General features: G+C 41.4%; 1 long non-coding RNA gene across 1 annotated transcript; it reads right to left on the bottom strand.

The window, feature by feature from the left end:
- Positions 1-4,688: 4,688 nt before the first annotated feature.
- LOC124689014 lies at positions 4,689-5,452 on the bottom strand. The gene is made up of 3 exons (XR_006998691.1): positions 5,345-5,452; positions 5,016-5,159; positions 4,689-4,837 (listed from the first exon to the last, which is right to left on the bottom strand). It is a non-coding gene; the product is annotated as an uncharacterized LOC124689014 (long non-coding RNA).
- Between the last annotated feature and the right edge of the window lie 724 nt (positions 5,453-6,176).

Raw genomic sequence — 6,176 nt, 5'->3', positions numbered from 1 at the left:
TGTGGATTGTGGTTGGAACCGGTTCCTCATCTCCATCGGATCGGGTTGTGGTTGGGTGGGCGGGACTCGGGAGCGGGAGGACGGCTCCCACTCGCGCGTCACGCACGCAACCAGCCAACGGACGTACTACCGCGACGTTTTCCTTCCTTCTGTGGTCGGTCCGGCACCCGACCGCGACTTCTTCTTTTCTGCTCCACTACACTACGACGACCCTGCGGCGGTCCGTGCCTGCGTTCGGCCAGTGGTGGTGGCGCCGCCGCTGGAGAACGGGCTACGGTGACTTTCGACCCTTACCAGGACGTATGTAGGCTCTCATAAGTCCACGGCATCACATACAGTGCTTCAACATACACCCGACTTGACCAAGTACACACATGCCTCGCTACTTGACCAAAGAAAAATATAGAGGTGAGGATCAGATGGTTTTTTTTTTCAATTTTCAGATGGGTTACGTGCTGCGTGCGTTTCCTGCTTCGTTTTGCCGAGGGCATTTCAAGTGGACCCATTGTTTGGGTGGACCTACAAATCGTGAAACAAAAAAGGTCATCTCATGTTTTGAATACGTACTTGTTATTTGGAACCGGGTCAAACTTTTGGCCCATTAAACACCACCGGTGCTAAGTTTGATGTTTTCATTTCTCAACTTGTTTTTAGATTTCCGTTTCAGTTTTTTTTTGCGAGCATGTTACCCTCAGCATTCATCGACACTTCTGCATCACCATGATGGATCTTTTGTTGAAATAATAGTTTCATTTTACAATAAATCAATTTAAAAAAAAACATTCAAATTTTGTGGTACTCCATTCATTAAGCTCGAAAGCATGGTTTTTTTTTTCTAGATTTTCGTGGTGGAACTCTATACTATTTGTGTTTGAGTACACGGCAATCGCTTACAAATAACAGTGAACTGCATAGCTCTGATACTTGCTATTAAGTGTCTTGTCCAAGTTAAATTTGCCAGTACGCTAAAATAAAAAGGATATTTGCAGGCCTTACAGAATGGGTACAACATTTTGTCCAAGGAAGGGAGAGGCGGGGCTCTTTGTTGTAAGCTAGATTAGTTCGTTTTCCCTTTTGTTTTGAGGTGCTTCTCTCTAGCACTTCTTCTGTTGTAATTTTGGACTTTTTGGACTCTTTTTGCCTTATATAAAATAAAAATATGCAGTAGGGAAACCCACTGTTAAACCTATAAAAAAAAGGATATTTGCCAATTCTGTGAACCAACGAAAGTATTTCTGAATATCATGTGCGCCGTCGCTTAGTTATCATGACAGCACCGGATTTGGCTCCTCTGGGAACTTCAGGAAAAAGTCTTTATTTGTGTTCACAACCTCCGGCACATCATTGAGCTCCTTTGACTGGTCAAGCCTTTACAGTGATACAACATAACCGGATAGTGCCAGAATGTCATATGCTTTTGGATTGGAGGGGATAGTTGGTAAATCATTAAGATTTAACTCATGTTTGAGGGAACTCCTAACTCACCTCAACGCCCGCCGATTGTACTCCCGGTAGTGCACGAGAAGCTGGTGACACTTTTAACTTATCACCTAATGATCGCACCTCAAAACCTGCCGATTGTACCCCCTGTGGTGCTGGAGATGGTCATGAAACTTTTAATTCATCACCTAATGACCGCAATGTTACGTTTGAAGGAAAAAATCATCTTTATGTAATCCATCACTTAATGGATCAAGGTCCATGCAACGTCTCCCTGTCTCAATGCATGCTTTTACTTGCTGGTAACATTTTTTGAAAATGTGCCGCTTCGATGTGTTCAACTCCAACCTACTTCTTCAACTTTCAAGTATCTATGAATTTGAAAAAAAAAAGATACTAAATTAGAGACCAGGGGCACATGTTCATTAAAAGTCGCAAAGCCAATTGAAATATGCAAACCATAGCTATTCAGATATCAATAAAAGATCTAAAACAAGAAAAACTGCATAGATTGCCATCAGCCAAAACTAGGAGAAACAAAACATGTTTTCGCCACGGATAGTAGATTTTATCTTCACTATAATATTCATATGTTTTTTCATCACCATTTTAATCTCTGAATTAAATTCAAGAGTTCCACATGTGCTGTTCAGAATGATAATATGCAAAACTGCAATGTAACATGAGAATTTCGAAAATGATGCATTTATACGTAAGCTCTTCGATAAAATTAGTCTTACACTTGGTATGTTTCAGTAGTTTTCTTTGTTTTGTTTGGTCCAGTTACTGTCTGCATAGTTCTGTACGTCTTTGGCGCTACCATGTATGCCCTGCATGACAAAATAGTGATATGAGGAACAAGGTATTCCAACCTTATTATTACCTCACACAACAATTGAGTTCTCGACATGGACTTCGCTTACATCGTCTTGTTATTTTTTTAAAGGACAGTTAGTGTCCTTTCTTCTCTGAAGAATCTTGAAAAAGATCATAGTCCAATATTTTTGGCACCATTTTCTCATCAAATAGTATATTGCCAGGTTTGAGACCTATATGAAAAAATACAATCATTGTGAAGATAATGTAAGCATTGACAAATTCCTTTAATTGTTTGATAGTGTGTGTGCCAGCTAAATCCACCAGATTCATCTGTGTTAGTGAAAATAGACTGTCATTAAACATGAAGGTTAATAATCCTAGATGGCTGACTAAATGATGTCAGTAAAACACATACAGTATGATGCATCTTAAGATTTCCCTTACATAGATACTCAAAGCATAGCAACCTCTCTCGCGCATTGTGTTAACTCTTTTTCTCCCTTCCCTTGGCACCTTTACTTGTTGTGCATTACCACAATAACCTAGAAACAATACTATGTTGATTTTTTCGAGAAAATGCAAAAGCCATTCATTGATAGAAAGAGTTCGATACAAGCCTAGATAGGCAACACCTGGTTACAACGCGACACTCTACACACTAGGTCGGGGGGGAGCAGCACCCCTAAACCCGAAGCACCACAATTTGCCTCCGACTTAATCGTGTCAAGAAAGGCACCCAGATCAGGACGCACGCCATCAAAGATGAAAGCGTTACACTGCTTCCATAACTACCACGATGTGAGCATGATCGCCGAGCAGGTGCCCATGCGGGTCGCCGTTGGGGAAGTACAGATGCTCGCATCCCACCTGTCCACGAAATTGACTCCGGCGACATACTATGTTGATTGATTAACACTCATCGGGGAATTAACTGCATCCTTAATAGTTGGTCATTACTTCCATTTCAAATTTCCAGCGTCTTCACACAACAGTACTCCCATTTGAAAGCTTTCCTGTTTAACTTCCCTTGTTAGGATCAACTCACATTAGAATTTCACTTTCTTAACAGTCACAACATTCAAGTTAAGTATGGCTAATATTTGGAAGATATTTCAATTAAGAAGCAGATATACCTTGTAAACCCCTCCTAATGATATTGAGAATGTGGAACCATACTGTGGGGACATACTATTGTACTCACTAAGGTATTGAGAATGTGGAACCATACTGAGGGGATAGTAACCTGTAAATTTTTCGATAATTATAACACCCAAAGAATACATTTGCCTTGATGGAGACTACGCCTTGGATTAAGTATTCTGGTGCGATATATCCACTGCAGCATAGTTCAAGTTTTAGGCATCGCAAGAAGTAATAGAAGGTGCTATAAAAGAAGGCATATCTTACATTCTTACTGCGTTTCCGAGACGATCTTGAGTGACCAGTCAGGATTGCTTGCCACCAAAGATCCTTGACCATATTTCTCACTAATTATAACACCCAGATTGTATATGGCTGCCTTGATGGAGACTACGCTTTCGAATATGTATTCTGGTGCCATATATCCTCTGCAGTACAGTTTGTAATTTTGAGGCATCGCAAGAAGTAATCGAGGATGCTATAAAAGAAGGCATAGCTTACTGTGTTATGACGCTTTTGAGTAATGATTCGGGATTGCTTGCCACCAAAGATCCTTGACTGTATTTTTATAATTATAACACCCAAACTGTATATATGCCTTGATCCTTGACTGCAATTTATAATTATAATACCCAAACTGTATATGTCCGACTGGATGCTTGATTGTATCCTTATAATTATAACATCCAAGCTGTATATGTCTGCCTTGATGGAGACTAAACCTTGGATTATGTATTCGGGTGCCATGTATCCCCTGTAGTACAGTTAAAAAGTTTGAGGCATTGCAAAAAGTAATAGGAGATGCTATTAAAGAAGGCATAGCTTACTGTGTTCCAAGACGATTTTGACTGATGATTCGGGATTGCTTGCCACCAAATATTCTTGATTGTATCTTTATAATTATAACACCCAGACTGTATATGTTTGCTTTGATCTTGAACTGTATGTCTATAATTATAACACCCAAACTGTATATATCTGCCTTGATCCTTGGTTGTATCTTTAGAATTATAATACCCAAACTATATATGTCTGGCTTGATCCTTGACTATATCTTTGTAATTACAACACCCAAGCTGTATATGTCTGCCTTGATGGAGACTACGCCTTGGATTATGTATTCTGGTGGCATATATCCACTGCATCACAGTTTGAAAGTGTGAGGTATTGCAAGAAGGAACAGAAGATGCTACAAAAGAAGCCATAGATTACCGTACTTTAAGACAATTTTGAGTGACGATTGTCTATTGCTTGTCCAGAAAGATCCTTGACAAACCAAAGTCCGCAATTTTCGGCACCATAGTAGCATCCATCAATATATTTTCAGGTTTCAGGTCCAGATGAATAATATAGCGCTCCTTCTGCATGTAATTTAAACCCTCACAAATTTCCTTGATTATTTCATATCCCATGTTCCACTGGAGGCCCGGAGACTCATCTGTTAAATTGATAGAGAAAGAAAAGAAAAGATCTAAACCCGTTTAATAATTATACCCGTGGTGCCATAACAGAACCACCTCCTGGGAGAGTGGTTTAAGCGTTGTTCTAATAAAGTCAACTTCAGAGAATACTATAGATAGGAGGAAATAAACAGTGTAGGTTTTCCGTAATCTTACCGAAAATAAACATTGGAGTTGCACCTGGATCATGCAGCTTATTCTCCCATGTATCATTTTCACTATCCATTTCCAGCAGCGCCTCTCAGTGGGCCTGGGATTCCATCTATGTATGTGTTCCCTTTGTTCCCAAGTATGAAAAATCTGCTAAGGAGAAAAAAAAATCTTAGAAACATGGAGGATGCAGCTGGGTTTGGGTTTAATCCTGCGCACATCGTAACACAATGAAAAAAATCATAGGCATAAAAGATAACACGGGATCTTGTCGAAGCACACCTGAAAACTAGCTATAGAAGCAACTCAATACCCTGGAAGAAAGTAGCACGAACCTGGTTTAGCTGAAGCCTGCAGACCCCTTTGGTCTTGTATTGAAGAGGATATTTTGGCTCCCAGATCCAGGAAGATGGATCGAGCTTAAATTAGTGGGGAGATGCGGTTGGTGTGGAGATGAGGGAGGAGCTTGGTAAACGCCTTGGGAGCAACAATCTTGTCCTTCCCGTAAACAAACATCGCATCCTGCTAGATCGCGCCTTGGGAGAACAATCTTCAGACGTGGCAACATTGACCAAGCAGCAGCACATGAGCGAAGAATTTTTTCTGTTTTGTTTGGAGGGATGAGCCAAATTTTAATCCGGCTGGAGGGACAAAGATGCATCAGACGACCTCTTTTCTAAATCAGAGAGATGTGGATGGGCATTTGATTCTGATGACCTCGTGTGAAGTGTTGAAACTCTCAGTTGAGCTGAGCCTCACACAAGCAACTGGAACGGGCGTAGCCGGCAATCAAGGCATTCCACACGCATCATCTCCGTGCGGCATTCCGTCAAACATGGTACGAGCAGCATCCGTATCACCGGCTTCATAACTCATTACCGGCACCATCCCAACCTAAGAAATTCAACGGAACCTCTTGGGACCCAATTATCTGGATGAAGAGAACCATGGCTTCAGAAAACTGACCATTGTGTGATCATCGTGTTCCAGACTCTATCGTTCTTCCTAGCAGCAAGCTGACCGGCGTAGGCGTGGGCTGACGCCTGACGCCATCCTCCAGCATGCGCACGAACTTGGAAATCTACACGGCTTCACTGGGACGCACAGCCTTGACGTACTGGCCGGGCAGAGTGCTCCAGGAATCTACGTCCCGTTTAGGCATTGCGT

Source organism: Lolium rigidum, chromosome 2, assembly GCF_022539505.1.
Source record: "Lolium rigidum isolate FL_2022 chromosome 2, APGP_CSIRO_Lrig_0.1, whole genome shotgun sequence".
In the NCBI taxonomy this organism is placed as follows: Eukaryota; Viridiplantae; Streptophyta; class Magnoliopsida; order Poales; family Poaceae; genus Lolium; species Lolium rigidum.
The sequence above is the reverse complement of the archived record's forward strand: the minus strand, read 5'-3'. Positions and strand labels throughout refer to the sequence as shown.